We start from the raw sequence: 26,712 nt of genomic DNA on the forward strand, positions 1-26,712 counted from the left end.
TTAATTTAGTGGCCTTTCAAAGTGGCAATTATTCATCTGAAGATCCAGATGATGTGCATGAAGGAGAACTTGACGAACAACACAAAGGAAGCAGACCTGTAAGTAAAAGAAAACCAGAACCAGAAACAATTGTTGAACAGGTTTCCACAACAGATGATGCAGATCATCTCCCGACAGGATTAGATGGTGAGGAGATCGATACTGTTGACAGTACCTCAGCGATTGTAGACCAGTCTACAGAAGATAAGGCAGAGGAAGAAACTTCAACTCAATTCGGCCAAGATACAGATAAGGTACGGGAATCTTTGAAGGATAGCCGTGGATTAGAAGAAGACGACGCAGAAGAAAAGCTTGAAGAAGGAAAGTCCGAAAGCCAATATGAAGACCGAGAAACTGAGAAACGAGAAGAAATTGAGGAGCATAAACTAGAAGAAGAAAGTGAAGAAAGTAAATCTAAAAAGCAAGTTGAAGGGCTCAAAGAAGATAAACCTGAAGACGAAGCCGAAAAAAGTAAACATTTTATTCTACCTAAATATATTTACAAATATGAATATATAGCACAACTCGATGAAAAATTAGACGAACCAGAAGAAACAATTGAACAAGAAACTGAAGAAATACCGGTAGACCTACCAGAGGATGAATTCGTTCAAAGGTATGCAGGTTTGGTTCTTCCTATTGTATGGGGACCAAAACATGTAGAAGAACCTGAAAAGGCAGAGGCGCCGGCAAAAGAGAAAGGAACACAAGAAGAAGACAAAGATAAAACAACCAAAGAAACGGGAGAAGAAGAAGAAGAACAACGGGAAGAAGAAATAGGAAGAGAAGAAAGAGATGAAGATGATACGGAGAACGACATTGAAGATGCAGGCCTTATAGCGCTGGAACGAACCATTTTAGGTGGAAGATACATAGGTACTTCGGAAAGTACAATTGAACTACCGAGATTGTTGACAGACTCAGAACTCAAGCTAGGTCCCCTTTGGAGACGCAAATACCATCCCATAAGGAAACGTTTTCACGGAAAATTATTAGAAATAGAGGTGAAAGGGAAAGTAGAAGAAGAAGGGCGTGGGTCAGAAGAAGAAGAAGAAGACGTAGAGGAAGAAGAAATAGGAAAAGAAGTGGAAGTAACAGAAGAAGAAATAAAGAGCGAGAATGAATTTGAAGACGAAAGGGAGCTAAGATTAGCTGAAAAGAAGATAGATGAGGTACAAAGAGAGCTTGACAAATCCGAACAAGAAGAAATAAGAGAAAACTGGCGAAAAATACGTCGAGCAGTAGAGATTAATCTGGGTATCAACCTTCGTCGTGCTCCCGAAGAATCGAGCACAAGTTCAGAAGCATCAAGCACTATTTCTGAAGAGTCAGTTGCTGAATCGGTTCACTCAACTTCAACTGTAAAACCGGTTGGTATCGTAGATTCTGAAGAATGGGAAGAGCAGTTCTGGCAACCTTGTTTTGATTTTGTTGGGCGTCCGACATGTGTAGGAACGCAAGTATATAATGATGAATTTTTGAAACGATGTAAATCTATTAGTACTTACATAACTACTGCCGAGAAAAGAGATAATTCTACGTTTGTCGATGTCTATGACCTTTATATAACATTCAAGAGATTGGTTACTTATGAGATAAAAATGTCTAGGGCCAGAGAGGAGATTGCAGTTCTAAGAACTCCGCCTAAAATACCCTCTGATACTAAAGGTTTCGAAAAATTTCAAGACATTCTATCCTTTCTTCATCCTCCTGCCTCCAATGAAGAAAGATTTCGAGCGTTAGAGAAGACTGATGCTTTTCAAAATGCAGTTACGTTAATGGAAAGAGTACTAGCAAGCAATGGGTACGGCAAACAACAAAAGAAATTCAGAGGATTAATTTCAGAAAGTCACTACACAGGAAAAATTTCGTACACTCTTGAATTATTGTGGACTTTCGTTACCAATTCTGTGAAAGGAAAGTGCGTTACGAGTATGTGTTGGAATTTTAAAAATGATAACATATTAGCCATAGGATATGGAAAGTACTTTTACGAAGAAGAATCAAGAGGAAAGGTTTGCTGTTGGACTATCAAAAACCCTGTGTATCCAGAGAGAATGTACGATTTTTATGCACCAGTAACCTCCTTAGAATTTTCCAAGGAGCATCCCAATTTCCTCGCTGTTGGTTTATATAACGGTTGCTTACTTATTGTAGATGTGTCCTGTAAAACAAAGCGAATTGTTGCGCAGAATTATGAAGAAGATTCAACTTTAGAGGACTCTATTTGGCAAGTAAGTTGGTATAAAGATGATTTTGGAGAAGAATGTTTGATGACTTGTACTCAGGGAGGTAATATACATAGATATCAAAGGGATAGAAAATTACTCGGCTCGCTTCTGATGAAACTTTCAAATGTGGAAGGTAATATCAGTGGAATTCCTCTGCCTCAAAAATGGGTTAGCCGAAGTACACCGTCAACTCATTCTCCCGGAGCTTTGGTTTTTGCAAGGCCAATACTTGAATCCAAAATCTACTATGTGGGAACAAATGAGGGAGGGATTCACAAATGTTCCCAAGTCCACCTCAAACAACATTTGGATGTATTTTTAGCACATGCTGGCCCAGTGTATGGAATTCAGTTCTCACCTTTCTGCAACAAGATATTTCTCACCTGTGGTGGTGACTGGACGATTAGAATATGGGCTGAAGGAATCAATGAGCCCCTGGTAGCTTTAAAGACGAAACGAAGGCCAGTTTTGGGAGCATTATGGTGTCCGGAAAATGCTACCATAATTGCCAGCGTCTGCGACCAAGAAATTAACATCTGGGATATTCGCCGCCAAATTCATTCTCCTGTTTTCTCCTTATTGTCTCCAACTGAAACTCCTAACAGCACAATTCAGTTTTCTAGATGTGGACGCAATTTGATCGTCGGTGATAGAAAAGGGAATGTCAACGTATTTTCACTAAAAGATATGCCGTATGCTCCCTACTCTCAAATTGCTGCTCTTGGCCAAGGGCTTAAAAAGGCTGTTGGTAAACATCCTGATAAAATTAAAGCGCTGAGAGATATTGAAGGTTTATTTCCTGAGGGTGAGTAAAAGGGCTATGAATTTCCTCAGTCTGCAAACTTTTACAACGAAATATTTATGACTTTATATAAGAAGGTTGGCTTTTTAACTGATATAGTATTTATTATTTAACTGACTCAACAAACATTGTTGTAGCTACCGGTACTTTCGTGATGTGAATGCAATAGTGGAGTATTCTTTGAGATGGACTCACTAAATATGGTAAAATAATAAATTGTCATTTTAAGTGGAATAAGATCGAAATACAGTATGCCAGTCTCGTAATTTATGTTGAAAATGTCTGCATGCTCATTCAAGATACATTGAGAAAGTGCTCGAAACCAAACTTTTATTCAAAAGTTTTCTTTGAATCCAAGTAAGTGAAAGACATTATTGTACGAGTTAGCTACCGCCATGAACAATTCGTATGTTGCATGTTTAGCAATATTGGATTAAACGATCCTTCAAGTTGTCGATAAAAAGTGCTTATGTACGGAATATAAATAACAACAATTTTAGCTCAGTGTCGCTTAGTTCGCTTTAAAATTTTATAAGGCCTAACAGAACAGAACACAACATTACCTGATCCGTTAACAATGAGTGATTGACTAAAAGTGATATGTGTGTAGTGTTTTTGTTTCTGTGAGTTCTTCACCAAAAGAGTGTGGACGCGTGTTGAATAAATTTGTTTTTTCTAATATAACATTTGTTCCTTCAAATGCTGTGGACATCATACACCATCTGTTAATACGTTATACTGAAGAGTCTGCATGCTTGATCAACAACACCATTGGCTGGTGAGTAACAAATCCTCAGTAATGTAGCTACTTGTGTAGTGTTATATTCAAGCAGGGTTGCCAACTCCTAGATACTCATTATCACCAGATATTGTACCAGAAAAAGTTGATGGGTTCTTGAACACGGGAAAGATCTCAGGTAGTGTGCGTTACTTAGGAGCCAGTACAGAGAAGGATTTCGCAGGGCGAATAATAGATGGTACAATTTTTTCTGATGAATTTATTCAAGCTCTGAATGAAAATTACCCTGCTTCTATCTCGCATTTAAACACTAGAGACTGTCTTGAAAATATATTCTTCCATTGACATGTTCAATTTACAATTAAATTCCAGAACTCTTTAATGCATGTAAAGTTAAACAGAAATATGACCTTTCGTCGAATATGTTTTCTTGACGTTTGAAAATGTCCAAAATCAACTCTTATTACACTCAAATAAACCCTACAGCTCATATAGGTTGATTCCCAAGAGCACGTGTATTTATTTGTGAAGTTTTTGGCGTTATTTATGCGTTTGCATTAAGTTGACATAAGTAAATAGTAGGTGTGTCATTCCTTTATATCTTATCTCAACATGAGTGGAAAGATTATGTGCTGTGTTTGGCTGCAATAACTATGAAGTGCAGAAGGATTCGTGATCTTTCTTCCGTTTCCGTCGTGACAAGAAATTGTAAGTAAATATTGTGTTTGCATATATATTCTTCCAGTTACAAAGAGATTTTTATAGTACGTCCTAAACTTCTGACCGGCGCGACCCATATTTTAACTGTCTTAAAATATAATAAACTTATTTTATTGTATACTGCAGCAGTTAACCTTCAATACTTCCAACCACATCCCTCAGGAAGAAGAAGAAGAACCTTCAGTGTTGTTGTAGGTGCCATCTGTGTGTTTTGATTTCATTCAGGAAAATGCATATGCATATGTGTGTGGTTGGTTGTGTTCCAAGTTACCCCATTTGGAATGCCGTAATGCAGGGTCAGCCAACTGCGTGTACGTGTGATATCAGGTAACACGTCACACACTCTGCTTGGGCAGCGAAACGAAGTATTTAGTACGGTAACTGAGAAGTGAAGGCTAGAGGGGCGAGGGGAAACACAACGTCATCCGTAGGGAGAGGCCCAAAGGCTGCAGGTAGAATGCGGTATGTGTTAGTACACATTTCTCTCTACATATTTTACTGTAACGTAACTTTGTTATGAAGTAGCATAAGAGTTATAAAGCAACTTTATTTCTACATATACAAACTAAACTAGTTTTCTTTCGGTGCATCTTCGGAACCGATATTGAACAAAAAATTGCTGTGTTTTACAATATCATGCACTGTAAAAAGAGTGCTAATAGTAACAAACAGTACAGTTTTACAACAAAAATAGTACAAAGAGTAATCTGTAAATTCAAAACATACGTTTTACCTCATGATATCGATACTCAGTTGCCACTCGTGGGTTTCCTTGATTTTTGTAGTCTTTTTTTCGTTGACTAGTTTTTCAATATTTGAAGTTAATGTTTGAAAAACACTAAGTTTAAGAGCACACTTGAAATTGTGATCTGACAACTGGCTTTTCTGTTTTGGTTTGGTTGTTTTTAAAATAGAAAATAGTCGTTCACAGGTATACGTAAAACCGAAAATACTCAACATTCTAGCTGCAAACCTATGCAATCGGGGAAAACTTTTTTGTGAAAAATGTCTATAAAAGTCACACAAATCCTTCTTATTTACAAATTTATCTCTTAGTTCTCTATCACACTGCAAATCTATTAACTCTAATTGTAGGTCTGGATCAACGTACCTGCCGCCGGAGAGAATGTTCAAATGACCTGTTAAATCTGCAAGAAATGCGATGTCACAAATCCACCTGCGATCTTGTAGTTCGGGGACTGGCACATGTTGTTGCTCCATAAATGTAACTATATCTTGTCGTAGTTGGAAAAACGCATCGAGTACTTTGCCTCGACTAAGCCAGCGAACAGCACAATGATAAGGCAAATCACCAAGTTCACTGTCACTTTCTGCTAGGAATTCCTTGAATTGCCGATGACGTAAGGCCCTTGATCTTATGAGGTTAGTAATTCTAACTACTGCGGACATTACATTGTTCAGTTCAATGCTTTTCTAAATGTATGATACAGTGAATTGGAACAAGTGTGTGAGCTATATTGAGAGTCTTCATTTTTTGTATTATGAGCACAACTACTCCAGAATTGCGTCCTACCATAGAAGGTCCATTGCTATTGATTATAGTTTGTTCTATTGCAAGGAAGCATTTTCAACAACACTAACAATGCAGTTGAAAATGCCGATGCCTTTCGTAGTATTCTTCATAGGCACTAAATCCAGTAGTTCCTCCCAAATTGTAAGATTTTCGTCAATCCCTCGTATGAAAACGGTTAGTTGGGCCGTGTCAGAAATATCTGTGCTCTCGTCAATTGCTAAGGAGTATGCCCGGAAGCGTTTTGTCAGTTCTAATAATTGTAGGTGGACATCATCAGATATGTCTTGAATTCTTCCCGACACTGTGTGCGCGGACAAGCTGGTAGCTTCGAACATTTCAATGATATTTGGACAAAACTCCTCACCTGCTAGAATTAAATATTTCTTTACGAATCCACCATCACTGAACGGTTTAAGTTTCTTTGCAGTTAAATATGAAATTTTATAACTCAGTCGAGCTGCTGACTCACTGATGGAATGCCCTGCAGGGTTATTTCATTTACCTTTTAGTTCAGTAATTACACGTACCCTTTCCTCGCCTTGATACCGATCATATTCTGCAGCGTGACACAAACTGTAGTGGCGTTATAAATTGTATTTTTTTACATACTGTAGCTCCTTTCTACAAACTAAACATATAGCTGTAGCATTTCTATCATTTTCAACAAATAAATATAGATCTTCCCATAAAGATAGAAAGATCGGAGGTGTAGGTAGCTTGTCGCACCGTGATGTGTCCGGTTCATCCATACTTATGTACTGTACTGTACCACTACCACCACTACGTATGACACTGCACGTGTTTACTACAAAGCGAGGCTGTCTCTTCGTCTCACTCTATGACAACGTCTCCCCACCTTCTGCGCTCATACGTCACATGGGCTCTCCGACGTCACACGGGCTCTTTTACACCACACGCCAGCCAGTTGGCTGACCCTGCCGTAATGCGTTATCAAGCACTGAAGTAAATATGGGTGATTTAAGAAATGTACATATTTTGTTGAAACACTATGATGATGCAAACTCGCTTTACCTTAATGTAATGGCACGTATTGCTTATAGGGAATTTTTTAATGTTTTTGAGGCTAAATGTATAGATTTTCTTTCTGTTACGAGTTTCTGTTCAAGTTACGAGGTAAATTGGCCAGCTCTTAAATGTTAATTCATTGAATCGTATGTGTAATGAATGTACCGATATATTTATTGACAAGTGTTTTAATGTGATGATACAATGTTTTTTTAATGAGAAAAAAGAAAAATCTAGCCGTGAATGTTCAGGCAGGAATACTAAAACGTAATGCATAAATGAAATATCAAGCCCTTTCACAGCAGTCCATTTCACATCTTTATTATTTGTCTAACTTGTCTTTAAATAATAACCTGTTAGATAACTCTTCATTCAATTATCCAGAATTGCTTTAGCAACTTTGAAGTTAGTATCTTAATAACACTTTATTTCTAGACGTAATTTATTTATGCATTTCCGTATATGCATTTCCATGTATATTTGAATTTAGCGCGAATTTCCAGGTCATGCCACTCGGCACGCCACTTGCGGTTGTCTCCTATTTTAACAAGGCTAAATCTGGAAGTGTCGCGTATTGTCTCTGCTGTATTTGAGTGTATTTGGTTAAGGTGTATTAAGTGGGGAGAGAACCATTCGAATGCTGCCTTCTCTCTTAATGTGGACGCACCAGGCAAATGTGTCAGCTGCGGGGGGGGGGGGGGGGGGGCAACACGGTGCCTCTCCTATGGTCAGCTCGAGTTCGTAGATTTTCCGACGAAGTATTTGATTCATCACATCGCTAGAAGAAATATCCCCTTCACATTTGTTTTACTGGTGTGGTTCATTATTGTGCTCCCTGACCTGCATACATAGGAAGACACGTTTTATGGTAGTATCCCGAATACAACACAAAGATAGCTTGATCTTCAATGGAGAGGCAGTACAGCAAGTGACAAAGTACAAGTATTTAGGAACAGATGTAAACTACAACACTGACTGTACTGAGGTAATAACGTCCAGGAGGGATCAAGACAGAAATGTATTCAATAAAATGAGGAGAGTGTTGTGTAGCAGAGACCTCAGTTTACATCTAAAATTAGACTTCTGAGATATTATGTCTTCTCCACCTTGTTCTATGGAGTTGAGACCTGGACCATAAGGAAAAGAGAAATGAAGAGGTTAGAGGCATTTGAGCTATGGACTTATAGAAGGATACCGCGGTTGAGTTGGACAGATGATAAGGTAATGAGGGGAATGGTAAAGAGAAAGGAAATATTAAATACTGCCAACATCAGAAAGCTCCAGTATCTCGGCAATATGATGCGAGGAGAGAGATATCATCTACTGCAGCTGGAAGATACAATGCAAAAGAAGTCCAGGAAGGAGACGCATCTCTTGGATTAATAATCTGAAAACTTGGTACAACAGTTCCACTATTGAGCTGTTTGGCGCTGCGTCAACTAAAGCAAGAAGCCGACCTTCTGAATGGAGATGGCTCTTGTTTTCGCACGAATAATGGATCTACCAGACTAGCTGATGTACCCGTGCTTCGCTACGGGATTTTCAGAAAGACTGACTTTGTGGTTTTCCTAACTGAAGTCAACATAGGCCATTACAAAAACGTCAGTAGGAAAGTGGCGATTAAAAGCAATCATATAAAATACTCGATCAAATAAAAAACCGCACATTTTCTCACTTTTAACGAACAGTACTACGGTGCCGATCTAACAGTCCAAAGTTCCAGAGCTGGAATGACCAGGCCGCAGAGAGCCGTGACCGCTCCCCTGCCTTTATTCCGTTAAATATGCACACTGCTCATTCCAATCAGTGCCTCAGAGTGGGGACTGAATAGTTTGAATGCTTTGATGAACCCGTGTGTTACGTACCAGTAGTATCAGAAAATGTATGAACCAGAGGAATGGCATGCTAAAGAAGAAATTATCTAACTCCCCAGCTACTTCCCAGCAATATTCAGATAGGCTGTTACACACGGTACGACTGGGCGAGTTGGCCGTGTGGTTAGGGGCGCGCAGCTGAGAGCCTGCATCCAGGAAATAGTGGATTCAATCTCCACTGTCGGCAGTCCTGAAGATTGTATTCCGTGCTTTCCCATTTTCACACCAGGCAAATGCTTTGGCTGTACCTTAATTAAGGCCAAGGCCGCTTCCTTCACACTCCTAGCCCTTTCCTATCCCATCGTTGCCATAAGACGTAACTCTGTCGGTGCGACGTAAGGTAAATTAAAAAAAAACACTCGATACGCAACAGTAATACTATCTATCGGAGATGAGTGGCAACAGAAGACACAAAGCACATCACAACAAACAATGGTCAATGTAATGTTATTGTTGATCAATTTTATGAGCTTTCTATATTGTAGGCCTTTATATTTAGTTTTCTTTCGACTTTGTTATATTCGGGCGTCTTATAAAATTGTTTATAGCGTAGACTGTAGTTCCCTTCTCCGACTTTACATACCGATTTTCATTCAACTCTGTTTACCCATTTTCTTGTGGCGCGGCGCTGATATGATCTTGGTAAGAAAAATCCAATTCATGAATATCTCTGTAATAATAGCCGGTACGGTAGCAATCTATAGGATATAAATGATTGGAAAGTCAATACTATATAACTTTAGTTATGTAGTATTTATATCGATACGACCGCTAAAAACATGAATGCTTGAGAATTAAATTTTAGGCCTTACCCTAAACTACCATTTTCCTCAGCCTGAATGCAATTATTTATAGTATGGATTTTAGTGACTTATTCACCGACTTTACATACCGATTTTCATTATATTCCCTTCAGCCGTTTTCTCGTGATGTGTGTACGGACAGACAGACAGAAATTACGGAAAATTAAAAAGTGCATTTTCTTGTTACTGTGGACACGACTGATACAGAAATACCATCCTTTTTAAATTCTGAGCAATGTACAGACAATGTGTATAGATGGGAATAGGGAACGTAAGATTCTGTGGAATGTGTGAAGAATGGCAAGTAGCTATGATATCCTTGTGCTTTTCTCAGCAGTCTCCTAGATAGTCCAGAATACCTTCCTAACGTCAAATAGCAGTCACGTCACGATGTGTGAATTTTTCAATATCATCCCTCCCAGTGCACACTGATTTTAATGTGACGCGGACTGCACACTGGGGTCTGCTGGACCCAATTATTAAAATATTAAAATATGCATGTATATTTAATTTTGTAATATTCCTTTACTCACTAGTTATCTTTTTAAAGATTCTCCTTTAGGAATGATATCGAAAAGAAGAGTTTGAATTAAATACAGATTTATTAACACTCAAAAACTAACATAGTATAAATTTTCTGATTGAAAACACACAGGAAAAGTTATGATTTTTGTTAGAAACAAGTAATAAGTTCTGTAATTGATAAGATATAAAATAGTGTATAATAGACTTTGATGAAAATCAAGAGCAAATATGGACATGAAAATCACAGTACTTCATCTTACACAGCACTTTGAACTTGTCACTTTTTCACACACACACCTCGCAGATCTGTGCACGGTGTTCATCACACATTGGCCTCTTGCAGGAACGGCAGGTCAATTTAGTTTTCCTGTCCTTACTTCTTGGGCACAATGAACATCTCTGTTTCCTCAAAAGTCTTTCCTGTGGTTTGTGGTCTCGGTTCGATTCCCAGTAATTCTTGAAGCGCGACTCTCAAAGGTCTTCTCAGTGTTGGAATTTCCACTCTGGTTTGGAGGTAGGGCTCAATGAGACCCCATGCTAGTTCATGGATGAAGTTCCGCCGAGGTGTTTTCAGCTGTGGGTTTGCAAGGAAAAAGAGTACCATACCATTTACACTTGCCTGATCAAGCATCCCAAATAGTACTCTCAGAGTCCATCTTCTTGTCGCTCAGGCTGTACTGTAATTTCCACATAGCTGATCAAATGTATCCGTACCTCCTTTTGTATTATTGTAGTCCATTACCATTTCGGGTTTTCCCGTTGTGTTGTCAAGGGTGCCTGAATCATGCATGGTTGACAAGATGAGAACTACTTTCTTCTTTTTTGGTGTAAAGGACACTAGAGTTTTGTTGTTGTCTAATGCAAACAGGGATTCTCCTACAGTTTTCCCTTGCAGGAAATTAGGTGGTATCTCAGGTTTGTTTTTTCTTAAGGTACCCAGCATCGTCAAGTTGAAGTCCCGGGCCATTGTGTCAAACAACGGTATGGATGAAAACCAATTATCCACTGTGATATTTCTTCCCGTGCTGTGTATTGGTTCGGAGAGTTTCCTCACATAGTAAGAAGGAACACTCTCTTTTCTTTCCATTGGTACCTTCCCTACATACGGAATTGCATTGAGCATATAAAATGTTTTTGAGTCATTCATCATGACTATTTTTATTCCGTATTTCCCTGGTTTTGATGCAATATAAACACGAAATGGGCAGTTTCCTCTGAAGTTTAGCAGCTGTTCATCTATCGTACAGTATTCAAAGGGAGTATAAAATGCCTTACAATTACTAATAAAAATCTCCCAGATATCTCTGATGGGTGCAAACTTATCAGATTCTCGTCTTTCGTTGCGAGTTGTCCTATCATCGAACCGAAGGCACGATAGCAAAAACTGAAAGCGCCGCATGGGCATAGTAGCTCTAAACAGAGAGTGTCCGAATTTGTCAGACCATAACTCTTCTGGACATAAGTGGGCTGACTTCTGAACACCGCCAAAATATAGTAGTCCAATGCAGGCCTTTATTTCATTAGAACTGGTATTCGTGTGGTAGCTGAGTGGCTGTCGACATTCAGAGCGCCTTTGCTCAATCTCATTAGTATGTTGAACAATAGTGACAATAATCTGGGCATTTATAAGAAGAGACCAAGATTTTAACGGAGTCTTAGCTGTTTTCGCTGGTCCTATCGGTCCAGGGAAGCGTTTGACTAAGTCTCGAGCAGAGGTTCTCCCAGTTCGTTTTCGAGGGACGGTGCTCCAAACGTATCCATTCTTCCCTTTTAGAGTTTGAATGTTCCGTCTTACAGCTTCGTGATTATCGTCTTCTTCCCCCGCCTCCTCCTCCTCTGCACTTTGTTCATGAGTCTCTACATTGTCCTCTTCTTCCTCCTCTCCTACATCTTCATCAAAGTACACTCTGTCTGAATTTTCATCTAATAACACACTGTTTAGAGCATCGCATATTTCCTCTTCTGTCGTTAGAAGTTTAGATGTTGAAGCAATACTAGGTTACCACTACTTAGCATATAATGTCCTCAGCACCAGATGAAAACATTAGAACACAGTAATAAGTCTGTTGAGTATAACTAAAGAAACACGGATCACAAGATGTACAAGTTCGTAACACGGACTGCACACTGGGGTCTAGCTCACCCGAACTCAACTTCTAACTGCTTTCACACCCTCGCTAATGTTCAGTGACCTTGACATACCTTGGTAAGGGTGGCGCAGGGATGCCAACTGAGTTTAGAAGTGGGAAAGAAAATCATTCAGTCACAAATAAAAACACCTTATGCAATTAAAATTTTCGCTGGGTCTGTGGGACCCCAGTGTGCAGTCCGAGGGTCATGTTTCTTGGTTCATACGACCTAATCCACGGCCACTCTTCTCTTCAGTATTTACTCGCCTCCTGCCGGTAGCATACCAAATGGTCAGAGGATATGGCATACCTCAGTGGAGGATAAGATATGAGCCTCCTTGCTTTGCAGGTAGAAATTAAAATGAGGAAATAGTCGAAATTGAGGCACTTACATCATCGTGGCATAAACACGACCAATTGCGTGTGTGCTAGTGCTAGTCCCAGCAGCCGATCAGAAGTTCTGATTCAGAACTCCTCTGTGACTGCAGGAAACCTCTCCGCTGGACATGTGTGCAAACATTACAGCTCGATGTGTCCGGAGCTTACGGTTGACTGGGGGTTTCTTTCACCCTGAAGTGCTGTTCGAAGGCTGCAAACTTGCTGTTGTAGTCAATGCGTTAATAATTGCGAAAGCAAGTGTGCGTGTGCGGTGTGCAATATTTATAAATCCAACAATTTAACCCTTAAATGCACAGCATTGCATATGTGGAAAGGAGAATATACAGTACTTGCTTGTTATATCTCCTTTAGAGGTTAGAGGTCGCTAGAGTATGAACAATCTTTTATTTTAAGACTTTTCTTGCTAATCAGCTGCAGTGGTGTAAACTTTATAGCAAAGCAAAGTCACCTCCGTACAGGCCATGAAGGCCCTTGGAGGAGTGGAAGGTAAAGGCTTCCACCATTGTTAACCTCGGCACGTGATGGGGTAGAGTGGTTAGCTCTACGCCCGGCCGCCTTTGCGTCCAGGAATTAACCTGGTACTCATTTTTGGTGTAGGCTGAGTGAACCTCAGGGCCATATGCTCCTCCGGAAGTGGAAATCACGTTTCTTAAATTTTACGACTTCCTTCCGGGCGAACCGAGCACGCCTTTACCGCCTCGGCCAGGTAGCCTCTGTAAACTTTATAGAGTTGGGTAAAATAAATAAAATGTCGTTTATCTCAGAGAATTCGTGAACCGGGACATCCCTAAGATTGAAGTGTAGCAGTAGCTACAGTAATAGTACAACTTTGTATATACCGGTACGTAAATTTTCAAAACTCTTAACCTCTTGACTAATCCAAATAAATAAATAAATAAATAAATAAATAAATAAATAAATAAATAAATAAATAAATAAATAAATAAATAAATAAATAAATAAATTTTTCATAACAATCTATTATTTTTGGAATGAAAAACCATCATATTTAATAATGTTATTGGCTTTCCCGTGGGGGTTTCAGCCTGTTACCCTGTTTTCATTTGGGAGAATTTTAACTAGATCATGTGGCTATTTCCAAGAAAAATCAAAAAGAAATTATAAATGTTAAAGTTAAAAAAGGGATCATTGACTCTGACCACCATCTATCCTTAATCAAGGTCAAATTTCAACCAGACAGGTCGAAACCCAGAATAACAAAAAACCTGCGTGTCGATCCGGAATTTCTTAAACAGAACACTAGTACTTTCCTTGAAGGTATTCCCACTCACAATCCTTCGAACTGGTTAGAACTCAGACATACTTTTGAAGGCTTCTCGAAATGTTGGCACACCGCCCAGGGGGAAACGCAGACATAGGTGGTGGAATGAAACTTGCGACAAGGCCATAAAATTTAGAACTAAAGCCTGGCAGAATTGGAATTCTCATAAAACTGAACAAACCTGGCAGGAATTCACCAAAATACAGAAACAAACGTAAAAAATTATCAGGTCCGAAAAACGCAAATACGAACACTACAGATTGGCAGAAATCGAACAAGATTTTACAAAAAACAATACACGAAACTTCTACAAAACTTTCAGAGAAGAATTATCAAATTATCAGGCACCTGGTCTTTGCTTCAAACGCCCAGATGGGACATTGGAAACGAATAATCAACAGAACTGCAAACTTCTAGCATTTATTTCCAGGATCTTTTAAACTGTGAATCCCCTAAAGAACAACTCACTTTTGAAAAACCCTTATCTAATCAAGATTCAGAACCCCCAACACTGGAAGAAGTCAAAGCAATAATCCATGGACTCAAAAATAACAAAGCCGAAATGCTGAAGATAGCAGGTGACAGCGTAGCCCAGAAAATCCACTCGATTCTTGAGAACATCTGGATCACTGAAGAAATCCCGGAAGATTGGAAATGTGCGCTAATATATCCGCTACACAAGAAAGGGGATAACACGAACATCAATAATTATAGAGGAATTAGCTTGATACCAAATGCTTATAAAAAATTTTCCAAAGCCCTGCTCACTAGACTTGAGAAACAAACAGACCATCTAATTGTTGAATACCAGGCAAGTTTCCGAAAAGGAAGATCTTGTACAGAACAAATCCTTAATCTCAAAACTATCCTCCAAATGCGCAAAAGCAGACAAACAGAATTTCAAGTGGATAAAAGAACAAGAGAATTAATCAAACAAACATTAACTGGCACTACTTCAAAAGTTAAATTCCTAGGCGAAATATCTTAGTCTTCTCCTGTTAACACCGGGGTCCGCAAAGGAGATGGTTTATCGCCGTTACTGTTTAACTTGGTACTTGAGAAAGTAATCAGGACCTGGGAAAAGGAAACTAAAGGAATAACCCTTGGAAGACTACGTAAAGACAGAATTCACGTGCAGTGTTTGGCCTTTGCTGATGACATAGCAATCCTTTCCAATAATAGGCATGAAGCAATTCATTCCATTGAAGAATTACATGAAATTGCCATCAAAACGGAACTTCAAATTTCGTATGAGAAAACTCAGTACATGGAAGGAGCCTCACGATACTTAGATGGACAACCTATGATAAGTAAATTCGGCAAAATTGTTCAAGTTAACCAATTTAAATATTTGGGAGAAATTATTCAGCCCTCTAGTTGAAAAAGGCGAAGCAAATAAATAAATAGTTTCGAAAAATTACGTAAAGCCTACACAGTCACCTGGAATATCTACAATAAGAAATCCCTTTCCATCCAAGCCAAGCTGCGTCACTACCATACAGTAGTTCTTCCTGAAGCACTCTACGCGATTGAAACATCAACACTGACCATCAATATCAATGGCATCGAGAAAATGGAACGGCAAATACTTAGGAAAATATTTGGACCAAAGTTCCAAGATGGAATATGGATGCGAAAAAGCTCGGAAGAACTCTACTCGCTGACCGAAAGATTCACTTCAATCGCCCGGAAAAGACGTATGCAATTCTACGGACATCTAGCACGAATGGACGACTCGCGACTAACCAAGAAAATCTTCCTCATTATCAGCGGAACCCGACAAAATGAAGTACGGTGGCTTGCTGACACCCAAAAAGATCTCGCAGAAGTCGGCGGTGACCCACTGACAACTACACGGGCAACATTTAGACAAAAAATTAACTTGCACAGCTTTGAAGCCAGACAATGTACAAGAAACTTGAAACTCCAGGAGGCATGGACTCAAGAAAGACGACAGACTCACAGTGCGAGGATGAAGAAGTTTTGGGAGGATAAGAGAAACAAGAAGAAGAATGCTAACTAATGGTTCTACGTGCTCCTTAGAGGGCCTAACGCATATATATATATAATAGTTTCGAAATTACAGAAAGCATACAGGATCACTTGGAACAGGTATAATAAAAAATCAATATCCCGGAATGCAAAACTTAGACACTGTAATACAGTGATAAAATCTGAAGCATTATATGCCTCAGAAACCTTAATCATTGGTGGCGGATCTTTAACCAAAGACATTGAGAAACAAGAAAGGAAAATTTTACGAAATCTTTTTGGCCCAGTTTGTATAGATGGGATATGGAGAAAAATCATCCCAGGAGATATACTGTCATTCTGAAAAAAATTATCACACTTTTCGGAAAAGACGATTGAAATTTTATGGACACATTATCAGAATGAACACTAAAAGGCTAACAAATGCATTCTCAACCTGGCCCTTTCATTAAAAACCAAGAACAGCTGGCTTCGTGAAATTGAAATAGATCTCCAGGAAATCAACATCTCAGAAAACATTGTACAGGACAGATGTAAATTCAGAACCAAAATCGACAATCACCACTTTGAAGACAAACCCAACAGCAGAGCTACTATAACTTGGACAGAAGAACGAAGGAAGAAGCTCAGCGAGAGGATGAAGAGATTTTGGGAGGAAGAGAAGGCCAACACATCAGCTAAGTAAGTTCAACCGTGCTCCTGAGTAGGGCATAACGATGTAAAAAAATGTTATTGGTTTTACGTCCTACTAACTAGTATTCTTTTGGATAGGTCTAATCCAAACAGGTGCTCCGAACAGCAGCAGAGCTTGTATTGCTGCTTCATACAGTATATTACCTTAAGAGCCATATGTTGAAGCCACCAACATATTTTCACCGATTTTGACAATGCATGAATTAATTTCATACACTTCTCAGCTTCATGATATATAGTACATGACACAGCGCAAGATGGGAGTGAGTTGGGCAGGTATGACGCACAGGGCGATTGGCGCAGGAGGCTAGAACACCGTGCGTCCATCAAACTGGAGTGTCTGTGCAAAAGAATGGCAAAGAGAACTTTTGGAAGCTTTTGGGAAATAATTACCTTCCGTACCGAACCATTGCGAGATGGGCAGCAGCAGTTCAGGGCAGGTGACGTGCAAAGCTCCGGAAGACCCGGTTGTGTCGAAACTGATGTGTCACGAATTACCCAGTATATGGACAGCAAGAGACTGACCTCGAGAATCTTCAGCACACTTTCTAGAGGGAAGGGACGAAACCGGTTCGAGAAGATGTAGAATTTTTAAAAATTGATTTTATTCAATTAAGATCAGAACATCTGACACTCTCCAGTCACTGACAACTAAAACACTGCGTCCTGGAGTGGGAGTGAATTGAACTCAGGAAAGGAAAGCAACCCACAGTGTAAAGATGAAGTAATACTGGGCTAAGCTCACCAGGGTTAGGAACCCCGTGGTCCAAGGGGCCCAAACGAAACAAGAATGAATGAATAAATAAATAAATAAATAAATAAATAAATAAATAAATAAATAAATAAATAAATAAATAAATAAATAAATAAATAAATAAATAAATAAATAAATAAATAAATAAATAAATAAATAAATAAATAAATACCTCACGAGGCGCTACTGAACATTTACGGTTTTCAGAGACGCCAAAGTGCCGGAATTTTGTCCTGTAGGAGTTATTTTACTCGTCAGTAAATTTACACTACGCTGAGCACCTTCCAATATTACCGGACTGAGCCGGGTTCGAACCTGCCAACTTGAGCTCAATTCCTCCCTTAATCTCGGGGTTTACGGCAAGAAAAAGAAATGTCATTTATTATCCAGGCCAATCTCAGTCATGAGAACAGTGGCCTTTTCGGGGCCAATCTCCTTCGAGAGGCTGTTTTCTAGCGCCGCTGCAATACTGTCCGCACGGCAAGAGCCGACTATGGCTCTGATATATACCCATATCAAACCGACAACCAACAGTTGGCAGCAGTGCTACTAGCAAATACAGTAGAGACAATACGCGACACTGAGCGAGATATCGAGGGACAGTTATTGGAGCTCTCTCTAGCGAGTAGACCTGAAAACTATTGATTCTGTCATAAGAGCACGTGTATTTTTGTGTGAAGTTTTTGGTGTTATTTATGCGTTTTCAGTGAGTTGACATAATTAAATAGTAGCGTGTGTCATTCCTTGATATCTCCTCTCAACATGAGGGGAAATGTGTTATGTTTGGCTGCAGTAACTATGAAGTAGAGAATGCGCGGTCGTTCTTCAGGTTCTCTCGTGACAAGAAAATGTAAGTAATATTGTGTTTGTATGTATATTCTTCCAGTGACAGAAATCTTTATAGTACTTCATAATCTTCTGACCTGCTCGACCCATATTTTAACTGGCTTAAAATGTAATACGTATATTTTGTTGTATAGTGCAGCAGTTAACCTTCAATACCGATGTGTTGTTGTAGGTGTGATCTATGGGTTTTGAAATGTCACAGCAGTGATTTGGATAAGGTGTACAAGAAGGAAGGGACGTTACGCTTATATAAGAATTATAAGATCTGTTCAGATCATTTCCAGGCCAGCTACTTTAAAAATCCTCGACTATACAGCCAAGGGTATGTTACATTTTTACTCTAATTGTATGTAAATATTCTTCAAAGCATCACTATCGACAACATTTTCATACTTTTCTTTCTTTTATCCCTCTTCTCAGATTAAAGCCGGGATTTTATAGATTTTCTTTCTGTTAGTAGGCTTCATGTTAAGAGGAAAACTGTCCAGCTATTAAATGTTAATTCATTGCATCATATGTGTAAGGAATGTGCCGATATTTTTATTGACAAGTGTCTTAATGTGATAATACAATGTTTTTAAATGAGAAAAAAGACAAATCCAACCGTAAGAGTTCAGGCAGGAATGCTAAAGCTAAAAAAGTAATGCATAAATGAAAGATCAAGCCATTTCACAGCAGACCATTTCACATCTTGTTTATATGTCTAATTTCAGTCTTTGAATAATAACCTTTTAAATAATTCTTCATTCATTTATCCAGAATTGCTTTAGCAACTTCGAAGTTAATATCTCAATAACACTTTCTTTCCAGACGTAATTTATTTATCCATTTCCGTATATACATTTCCATTGATATTTGAATTTAGCGCGATTTTTTCAGGTCAAGTCACTAGGAGCGCCACCGCCGAATTGTCTCCCATTTTAGCAAGGCTAAATCCGTAAGTGTCGCGTATTGTCTCTACTGTAATTACTACTAGTGAAAACCTAAGGACAGTCTCTTCGCGCGCGCCACATCGTGGTGCCTCGTGTTACTAACATTGCGGGGCGAACTCTATAGTTATGCCGAAATGAATGGGAGTCTAAAGCAGTCACTGTCCATGTTTTCATCCTTACATTGAAAATGCAGGGATGTCATTCGCCTCTTCCCGGTAAAAGGCATGGATACAGAGACATTACTAAAGCTAATAGTACAGGGAGAATAATTTAAGTGTTCAGACTTCTTCTCGCATGCCGTGGGAAGTCCCGAGCGAGCGCCATATGGCTTCTGTCAACACGGCGAGATAAGAAGTGTTCACTGCAGCGCGCAGCTGTTTAGCACTCTGTCCCTCAGTTAGTTAGAAAATATTGGGCTTTTAAGTTGTGTTGTGAGGTTATTATTACGATGGTTAAATACACTATAGAGCAAAGAATATCTTTGGTCGAATATTATTTGCACAAGAAGAAGAAACCAGTTAAAAGGTGCCTTCGAAAATTCCGTAGACAATTTCCCGGTGCGACAGTACCATCAAAACGTTACGTGCACCATCTCATTTACAAGTGGCGTAGTACTGGTTCCGTAAGCAATAAGAAAAAGAAGCGAAAGAGAACAGCTCTCACACAAGAGAGGTTAGAAGATATACAGGCAAGACTCCAGGTCAGTCCACATAAGTCGCTTCGGAGAGTAGCTCAGGAAAGTGATATTTCACCTTCTTCAGCATGTAATGCAACAAAATTGTTACGTTTACGATCTTATCGGACTCATTCAGTCCATAACATACTGCCTACAGATTTCAATGCAAGAATACGATTTTGCAATTGGCTAATAAATAGTGTCCATGACGGTATTGTGGATCCGAACTTTCTTTTTATGAGCGACGAAGCCTGGTTTCATTTGAGTGGATATGTCAGTTCACAGAACAATAGAATCTGGGATAAAGGCAACCCGCACATTTTGCAGCCGAGACCTCTACACGATGTGAAAGTGGGTGTGTGGTGCGCTATCAGTGCCCGACGAGTTATCGGTCCGATATTTTTTCAGGACACGATTACTTCTGACCGTTATATTCACAACATTCTGGAACCATTTTTTGCTGAACTGACTGAAGAAGAGAAAAGGTACGGCTATTTCCAGCAGGATAGTGCAACGGCTCATACGGCGCATAGTTCTATGCGACGCTTGCGGGAAATGTTCGATGATGATCAAATCATCAGTAAAGGCTTATGGCCCCCTCGTTCGCCTGATTTAAGCACATGTGATTTTTATCTATGGGGAAATCTTAAAGGAAAAGTTTACAGGAATAATCCTCGAACTGCAGAAGAATTAAAAACTGAAATTAGGAACATTGTGCGTTCTATCGGTGTCCATGAACTACAAAGTGTGTTTCGAAATCTTATTACAAGATGTGAAGCTTGCATTGCAGCTGAAGGAGATCACTTTCAGCATCGTCTGTAAATACTGGTGAGTTCAGTTTACTTTCTTAGTTGATTTATTTATTTATTTGTTTATATATTTATTACTGGCGAGTTCAGTTTAATTTCCTAGTTGATTTATTTATTTGTTTATTCTTTTACTTATTTGTACAGAGCATCTATGTAGCCGGTGAGTTCAGTTTCGTTTAGCTTCTATAGGCGTAATCATGCCACTTCTTTGAGCTGACTATGCCTGCTTGTCATGGCAGGCACTGCGCCCGCTGTCTCCGCTTCCCTGCGCGCCTAATCCTCGGCACTCCGCTCTGCACTTTCAAATTAATCACCCTGTACATGCCCTCAAAGTATAGAATGACCTTCATTTTTACGTAATGTGCATTTTCTCAAGTAATCACCAAATATATTTAATTCTCAATGTCTGTAATCCAACTGATCGTTCCAAACATCTCTTTATTCTGTTTAACGATGCGCCTTTCACAGTAGGCCTAACTGGTTCAATCACTACTCATCTGCATTTAGGGCAGTTGCCCAGGAGGCAGATTCCCTATCTTAAATGATTGCAAAGAAATTGGATATTTATTGAACATCTCTCTTGGTGAGTTATTCCAATCCCTAACTCCCATTCCTGTAAACGAATATTTGCTCCAATTTGTCCTCTTGAATTCCAACTTTATCTTCATATTGTGATCTTTCCTAGTTTTAAAGACACCGCTCAAACTTATTCGTGTACTAATGTCATTCCACGCCATCTCTCCACTGACAGCTCAGAACATACCACTTAATCGAGCAGCTCATCTCCTTTCTCCAAATTCTTCCCAGCCCAAACTTTGCAACATTTTTGTAATGCTACTCTTTTGTGCGAAATCCCCCAGAACAAATCCAGCTACATTTCTTTGGATTTTTTTCAGTTCTTGAATCAGGTAATCCTACGTAGTGAGGGTCCCACACAATGGAACCGTACTCTATGTGGGGTCTTCCCAGAGACTTTACATCCTCACTACAACCCCTAAATACCCTCATAATCATGTGCAGAGATCTGTATCCTATATTTACAATCCCCTTTATCTGATTACCCCAATGATGATCTTTCCTTATATTAACACCTAGGTATTTACATGATCCCCATCAACGCAGTAATTAAAACTGACAGGCCCTAGTAAAATTTGTTATACCAGACCTTAAACAGACATTCGCCGTCATTGATAACATGCTGAACATTCCTGTAGATAAGACAACATCCCAGCTCTCTACTGTTCAGGTTGATTTTTCACTCTTGAGAGATCTATTTCATTCCGAGAAGAAACAACAAAAATTAGCCTCAAATTTGACTTGGAAAGCGTTGTATCCCACAAATATTGACAAGTAGAATGTTTCTCTAGCTATGAGAAGTTTTGATCATAAACATATTGTGGCATTATGGATGTTAATGAGAGCAAATACAGTAGAGACAATACGCGATACTTCCGGACTTAGCCTTGTTAAAATGGGAGACAAGTCGCAAGTGGCGCTCCTAGTGGCTTGACCTGAAAATTCGCGCTAAATTCAAGTATCAATGGAAATGTATATACGGAGATGGATAAATAAATTACGTCTAGAAAGAAAGTATTACTAAGATATTAACTTCAAAGTTGCTAAAGCAATTCTGGATAAATGAATGAAGAATTATTTAACAAGTTATTATTTAAAGATTGAAATTTGAGATATAATCAAGATGTGAAATGGACTGCTGTGAAATGGCTTGATCTTTCATTTATGCATTACTTTTTTAGCTTTAGAATTCCTGCCTGAACGTTCACGGCTAGATTTTTTCTCATTTTTAAAAGCATTGTATCATCATATTAAAACACTTGTCAACAAAAACATCGGCACATTCCTTCTTACACACATGATTCAATGAATTTACATTTAAGAGCTGGACAATTTTCCTTTTAACTTGAAGCCTACTAACAGAAAGAAAATCTATAAATTTAGCCTCAAAAACATTCAAACTTTCCCTATAAGCAATACTTGGCATAATGCCATTACATTAGCGTAAAGCAAATTTGCATCATCATATTGTTTCAACAAAACATGTGCATTTCTTAAACCACCCATATTTTCTTCTGTGCTTGAGAACGCATTACGGCATTCCGAATGGGGTAACTTGGAACACAACCAACCACACTCATATGCATATGTATTTTCCTGAATTAAATCAAACCCACAGATGACAGCTACAACACCACATCGGTATTGAAGGTTAACTGCTGCACTATACAATAAAATATGCGTATTATATTTTAAGCCAGTTAAAATATGGGTCGAGCAGGTCAGAAGATTATGAAGTACTATAAAAATCTCTTTGTCACTGGAAGAATATATATGCAAACACAATATTACTTACATTTTCTTGTCACGAGGGAAACTGAAAAAAGACCGCGCATTCTTCTCTACTTCATAGTTACTGTAGCAAACACAGCACATTCCTTTCCCCTCATGTTGAGAGGAGATATCAAGGAATGACACACGCTACTATTTAATTATGTCAACTCACTGAAAACGCATAAATAACACCAAAAACATCACACACAAATACACGTGTTCTTATGACAGAATCAGTAGTTCTCAGGTGAATCTGCTAGAGAGAGAGCTCTAATAGCTGTCCCTCGATATCTCGCCGAGTGTCGCGTATTGTCTCTACTGTATTTGAAGAGAGTTAGATCTGTTTTGGGGGGCGCCATTTTTTTAAAAGTTCTAAATAGTTGACCATTATCAGCTTTCAGCATGTTATGAAGGGAACATTCACCTTATATAAATGAGGATGCAAGCACAATTTACGGGCTCAATGACACCAGGCACCATGGAGGTAATTTGAGCATTCTGATTGGGGACGAAGGGCGGGAGGGGGGGGGGGAGTATATGGCTCCTCTCTTTTGAGAGCAGTTTGAGGCCACAAGTGTACTGCTAATATTCTATGTTAGTCACTTTGATTTAATAACCAAACCTATGTAAAGAACACAATTAAAATGTAGACCTAATTTAAAGTAAAACTCAAGCAGACAACGTGGAAAAAAATACAAACCTTTTCTTTACTATATATTATCTCATCACATCGCATTTGTACACAAAACGAAGTCTTCCATTTCGATTTGAATTAAAGTCATTAGTTACTCTTGATTTTTTGATGACTTGAGGACGAGTAGCTGGTTCCACTTAACGCAGTGATGAGGGATGATAGAGTTCTTTTTTTTATTTTTAAGTTACACGATAGTGTAAGTCTAAAGATGGCTCGGCAAATTGCCTGGGATATCTAGCTATGAGCATTTGCCATAACATTATTCTGGCATTCGAGATGTTACATAATTGAGGATGATGCACTGCCAGACCCAGCTAGGAGAACCGTGGTTGCCTATACAAGCTCCCAAATTGAGAGGATACTGTGGGTGTATTTTACCACTCCACCCACAGAAGAGCAAGCGAGACATCGTATCTGAACTAGATTGATCAGAGAACGAGCCTGTTACTGGACAAGTTCGAATCAGACTCATTAACACACGAGGTGATAGCTGAACGTCAAGCTCTCTGCGGGTTATTGCGACGTCCCGAGTGCAGCACTTGAATCAATCAGTCATCAGCGATCTGCATTTGGGGCAGTCGTCCAGGTGGCAGATTTCCTATCAGTTCTTTACCCAGCCTTTTCTTAACCATTTTCAAACAACTTGGAAATGTGTCAAACATTTTCCTTCATAAAGTATTCCAATCCCTTTCTCCTCGTCCTATAAATGAATATTTGCCCCAATTCGTGCTTTGCAGTTCCTACTTTATCTTCATATTGTGATATTTTCTACTTTCAAAACTTCCGCTCAAGATTATTCATCTACTATTGTCGTCCACGCCACTGAACATGAACACTAAATACAGAAGGTCGTTAGGTATCTCTGGTGACGAGTCTGAAGGCCGCTGGCGGTGCTCTTATCAACTTGAGCACGTCGAAACGGGGAGTGATGATTCACTTCAGTACAAAGAATGTGAGTGTACAGTTTCGTGACATTAGCTACAAAATTGCCGAAGCGGATTGACCCTTACTGGCAGGGCTACAGAACAGCCCTTTCCGATGCTAAATATAGCTATTCTGCAGTCCTAGGAATGTGCAAGAAGCGTGATTTCTTGGTATCAGTGTTGTATTGAATAAAAAAGACAAAGGCCGGCTGGGCTTAATTCCAGAGAGGAGAAAAAAGACGCAAATCCATGACCAGGCACTAGCCGTACACCAGAAGTAGTGAGAAAAGTGAAGGACCTTGTCTCAGGTGGTAATCCTGCCCCCCAAAGGACTATTGCACGTAAGTTGGGAATGTCTGTTTCAACAGTTAACACCGCAATCAACAAGGACCTGGAATTAGAAAAGCGGCATAAGGGCCGAGTTCACAAGCTGTCGCCCTGTCATATTTCGGAACGTCGCACAAACACAAGAAAGCTGTATGAGGGCTACAGATGGAAACATGTGGTGACATTAGACGAAGCATATGTGTATCTTAGTGACTGTAACAAACCCCGCTCGATTTACTCGATTTATCAAACATTGTATAACGAATGCCAGGAAAGTTTTCCCAGGGGTTTAATGATCATCGCTGGATACTGCAACAGCGGTAAGTTAAACATTCACCGTGTCTCTTATGATGTTAAGGTGAGCCCTACATACTATCAGCAAGAGATTGTTAACGTCCATTTGCTACACAAATATCCCAACACTGTATAGGAGGGAACATAAAGATAAGTATCCAGCCATACCTCTCGTTCGACTTGTGTGTTCTTAGAGAGAACGGAGATGGAAACTGGAATCCGTGCAATTCCTTTTACTGGCATTGCAATGAAGGCACCCGATGGGTCACACATGGACTTCTGTGCATTTGGACTCCTAGAAAGGGCCTTGGGAAATAGACGTCCATGCACTATCAATGGCCTCTGCAAAGCCTGTCAGGAGGAGTGGCGTGAGATAAACGTGCTAGCTCTGCTAAAATGTCTGCTGCAGTGGGTTCAAGTTATCATACTATGCCTTGGCTGGTGTCTTGTGGAGATGCTAAGGACGTGCAAGTTCGACATTTTCACACCGTTAAACTTTGAGATGTTATTGACGTACGTGACCGCATATCCTACAATTACTTAAGTCTGTAGCATAAAATTATACTAAACTTAGTCTATAAATAAGAATTCCGGGAATTATTTTTACTCTGGAAGAATATTCCGTTTAGTGAATATCATTTTTAACGAAACTTAATGACAAAGTAATTGAAATAGCAATAGTTAAAATTGAACATGATCATTGACTGTAGATAGCCAAAATTCCCAACTTTTGTTGGTTACGATGAATCATAACAACAAGCTTTCATAATACAATTAAAATATGTTGGCAGTATTATTAACATTAAATTCAAAGATCCAACAATTCCATCATAAGAAAAGAAAACCAACATAAAAGTTGCTGAAGGCTTAACTTTAACGTTACACATTCCATTATTTATATAATTTACTTCCTGGTTAACAAATAAAACTTGAAATATTTATTCTTTGGCACTTGTATTTTGTTGACCCAAAAAATTCATGTCTTTCAATATTCCGTCATTTCTTTAAATCATCAGACGATTCAGTGAAATGTAATAAACAGCTTGGGTGCTCCAATGACATGCTTACAACGTTGTCGCTTATACCAAACGTGCGGTCCCGCTTTAAATATTGATATTACGTAGTGATATTAGGAATCAGCATCTTCTAGAAGTCTGCATCAGCAGCATCTGCACAATAAATTTTCTAAAATGATGTCATCAAGAATAATAAATGGTCAAGAATTCCGCAACCTCTAGTGAAACATCTACGTCTACTAGAAGAATATCCTTAGCAGGCACTCCATTGCCCATCTCAACTGCGACACGGTGTCATTCAGTA

The 26,712-nt window shown here is 39.2% G+C and overlaps 1 protein-coding gene across 1 annotated transcript in view; it reads left to right on the forward strand.

Annotated features, from left to right (window-relative positions):
* Window positions 1-26,712, forward strand: part of LOC136882444 (uncharacterized) — a 433,191-nt gene that overhangs the window by 726 nt on the left and 405,753 nt on the right. The window lies entirely within an intron of this gene.

Source organism: Anabrus simplex, chromosome 10 (genome assembly GCF_040414725.1).
Source record: "Anabrus simplex isolate iqAnaSimp1 chromosome 10, ASM4041472v1, whole genome shotgun sequence".
Lineage (NCBI taxonomy): Eukaryota > Metazoa > Arthropoda > Insecta > Orthoptera > Tettigoniidae > Anabrus > Anabrus simplex.